Source organism: Zootoca vivipara, chromosome 17 (assembly GCF_963506605.1).
Source record: "Zootoca vivipara chromosome 17, rZooViv1.1, whole genome shotgun sequence".
In the NCBI taxonomy this organism is placed as follows: domain Eukaryota; kingdom Metazoa; phylum Chordata; class Lepidosauria; order Squamata; family Lacertidae; genus Zootoca; species Zootoca vivipara.
Genome location: NC_083292.1, coordinates 34,767,990 through 34,772,213, shown reverse-complemented (window position 1 = coordinate 34,772,213; position 4,224 = coordinate 34,767,990).

Sequence of the window (4,224 nt, the reverse complement as noted above, 5' to 3'; positions counted from 1 at the left end):
CAGACGACTAAACAACAACAACAACATCAAAAGTTAATTTGGATATGCAAAAGATATTTTTTTAAAGGTCTCTCTTTTTTATTATTAAAGGTTTTCTTGAGTTACAGAAATATATGCGATGTCTCTCATAACATGTTTACAAATCAGTTTCATTTGTTGAGACATTGGGAAGAAAGAGGGGATAGAAGATATTTTTTTAAAAAATTAAGGGACCATAGAAAGGGGGGGGGAGGAAGTCAAGTTTTGAAATGTTGGAATGATTGTAAAATTAGTGAAATGTATAAAACTGGAAAGCACACAAAATATACATAAACAGAAAGGTACATTTCAGAATAGGTAAAGGTAAAGGGGCCCCTGACCATCAGGTCCAGTCGTGTCCGACTCTGGGGTTGCGGCGCTCATCTCGCTCTATAGGCCGAGGGAGCCGGCGTTTGTCCGCAGACAGCTTCCGGGTCATGTGGCCAGCATGACAAAGCTGCTTCTAGCGAACCAGAGCAGCGCACGGAAACGCCGTTTACCTTCCCGCCGGAGCGGTCCCTATTTATCTACTTGCACTTTGATGTGCTTTCGAACTGCTAGGTGGGCAGGAGCTGGGACCGAGCAACAGGAGCTCACCCCGTTGCAGGGATTCGAACCGCCAACCTTCTGATCAGCAAGCTTTAGACTCTGCGGTTTAACCCACAGAGCCACCTGGGTCCCACATTTCAGAATACTGCAGCTCAATTGTTGAAAGAAGTGAAGCCTTGTCAGCACAAAATTCCTGCTCTCAGAGATCTGTATTGGTTGCCAATTTGCCACTGGGCCAGGTTCAAGTTGTTACTCTTAGTATACCAAGCCCTTAGCAACTTGGGACCAGTTGACCTGCAAGATCGCCTTATTCCATCGACGCCTACTCGACCGTGTAACACCCATTCCACATTTGTAAGAAAACAATCTTTTAGTGTGGCTGCACCCACACTTTGGAACTCCCTGCCTATTGACATTAGACGGGCACCTTCGCTGAACTTTTTTTTTTTTGGTACCTGCTAAAAACATGTTTGTTTAGGCAACACCTACTCAGAAGCATGGAGTCCTGATGTGTGCTTTAATCTCTTTTTAGCGTATCACTGATTTTATCTGTTTTAATGTTTTAAATTGTTGATTTTGACTGTTGTTTAATTTTATTTTGACAAAGTAATAATCATAAATAAATAAGAATAAAAATGTGCACCCCACCTCCGAGACCATTCCATTGTAACTATCCAGCCTCCCAGAATTTCAACACCTCTTGCGATGGTCTGACCCCTTTCCATTTTAGCAGTACAAATTCAACAAACATCCTCCATATCTCCTCAAAATAATTTCTCCTGCACATTCCCCATCTTACCTCGATGACACATGTTCATTTATCATTAATAGTTATATCCCACACCTCTTTATACCATTACTGTATTCCATTTTATATTCTGCTTGCCCCTTCCACTTCCTAGCTATCATAATGCGTGCAGCTGTCAATACATTTGTGAGCAAGTCCTTCCTAGCCTGCGATCCTTCTACCCCATCGTAAATTGATAATAATGCTACCTCTGGACTTTCGGTCAGCTTTAACTCGGTGATTTCTGTTATATCCTTAAACACCCTTTGCAAAAAAGAAAGAAAGAAAAGTATGGTACCTATTTACACCCCCACCACATGTGAACATAACACCCTGTTTCCTGGCATCCTTGACTGGTTTTATTGATCGTTTTTTTCATTCTTTTTTCTGGAAACGGCTTTGAATTTGTTTGTTTACAATCGAGCGATATATTTATCTTATGATAGAAATAGATATATGATTAACAACACAGTGTTGTTTTTAATAATAATAATAATAATAATAATAATAATAATAATAATAATAATAATAATGTGGCAAAATGGTTCCTCCTACACCAGCTGCTCTGATCAAAACGAGGTGATGCTGTTTCCAAGGGGACATTTATAGAATGTTGAGGGTGGAATGTTCAGAAGGGCTTCATTCATCCATCCATCCATTCATTCATCCATCCATCCATTCACTAAAGCTCTGTGATGCTGCTGGTACTATCATCTAGGCTGAGGCCACATGGTGTTACTACACCCGATGTCTACATGCTGTTTCCCTTTCTTGCTTATTTTCTTTCTTTGTTTTCATCAGCTCATTTCCTGCTAGTTAAATAAAACCACCTTTCCATCCCCACCGGGGTGATGTCATCTGTTGTCTGCCACTAATGATGAGAGGGTTGATGGGAGCACATTCCAGGCTTACGAAAAGGAAGTGCTTTTTTAAAAAAATCAGACAAACGTGACAATTACACTGTGGAACTCTCCGCCACAGGATGTGGGTGCTTGAGAGGCCAGGAATCTGGAAAGCCTCCAGATGGAGACATGCCAAGATGACGCCAGAGATATTTCATGCCTTGAATAGTTTCAAAGATGGAATGCAAAGGATCCAATTTTCTGAGGCTCAAACGAAAGGCTGTTTATCACCGGCTGCCATCATTCGGCATGCAGAGTGCTTTATTATTCTAATCTTATTTATCTGCACTGTGATCATTTGGCTGAGATCTGGAACCTACCCAAGGCCATCCAGGGAGCCTTGCAAGCGACAAAGCTCTCCCTCACATGCACTCTAACCACTGCTCAATACTGCCCTCCAGCTCATCTTGACACTCTTTAGGGCTACATAGGAATGAAGCAGTTTGTTATAATGAAGTACACTGGGCTAGTTTTAAAAAATTCCTAGTCCTGGGACGACTGAATTGATTGGCAGTGACTATAGCTATGAGAAGTCATTCTTCTCCATTCTGCCCTGCATTTTCGGCACGCAGCCTTGCTTCTGTTCTGCCACAGTTAGTCTTCCACCAAAAACGACATTATTTTGTCTTGCTGTTCTGTGTCACAAAATCACGTGACTTATGTAACCTACGCAATTTAAATATACACAGATGTATCTAAGAAAGTCAAAAGCAAGGATTGCTGCCGAATCTCGGATCTAATAATAATAATAATAATAATAATAATAATAATTTGTTAGTTATACCCCGCCCGTCTGGCTGGGTTTCCCCAGCCACTCTGGGTGGCTTCCAACAGAATATTAAAATACAATACTCTATTAAACATTAAAAGCTTCCCTAAACAGGGCTGCCTTCAGGTGTCTTCTAAAAGTCTGGTAGTTGATTTTTCTCTTTGACATCTGGTGGGAGGGCATTCCACAGGGCAGGTGCCACTACCGAGAAGGCCCTCTGCCTGGTTCCCTGTAACCTCACTTCTCGCAACAAGGGAACCGCCAGAAGGCCCTCGGTGCTGGACCTCAGTGTCCGGGCAGAACGATGGGGGTGGAGACGCTCCTTCAGGTATACATTAACCTTTGGACATCTTCCAACAGGCTATGTTAAAATGAATTCCTGATGTGCTTGGAATAAAGGCATCCCCCCCCCTTTCCTTCTGTTGACAGCAATGAGTCTGATTAGGTTCAGACAAGGACTGGGATCCCTGTGATACAAAGGAGGCTTGTCTCACAGGTGACACACCTGCCCAACCTTGAGCTCCTTGTCAGAATTGCAGATCCGCGCTGAAACCCAGAAGCGCAACACAGTCGTGACAGTGAGGCCTTCTTTGCCAGCCAGACTGGAGTGATGACACACACATCCCATAATGATCCAGGGTGTGAGCTGTTCCCCAGAGGGTGGCTTGATAGGAAATATCCCACAATCCCTCTACACACAAACACTCTCTTTCTTTTTACAATAGGATAGTTTCATGTTTTTATCCTGCGTTTTATTCTGTGAACCGCCTTGAGGATCTTATGATGGGGGGCAGGATATGAATCTAATAAAATCTAATAAAATCTAATGATATTAATCTAATAAAAGTAAGTAAATAAATAAAAACAAATATTTAAGGCTCAGAGCTGATAAATCAGGGAGACTCCTGCATTAAGAACCTCGGGAAGGACGTCCTCATGGACTGGGCGGCGAGTCCTTTGATTCCCTTGAAAACATAAGACATGAATTATTTAACCTTTCGTTTGTTGCATTTCACTTCTGACTTTTCCTCCTCGCCATCGACTCTCCCCAAAGTGCCCTGTGAGGTAGGTCAGGCTGAGAGGGAGAGACTGCCCCGAAGTCACCCAGTCAGCTCCATTGGGTCGCCCAGATCCTGGTTCTGGGAACTGTAGTTTACCCCTGACAGAACTAAATCCCCCATCAACCCCCTTTTAAAAAA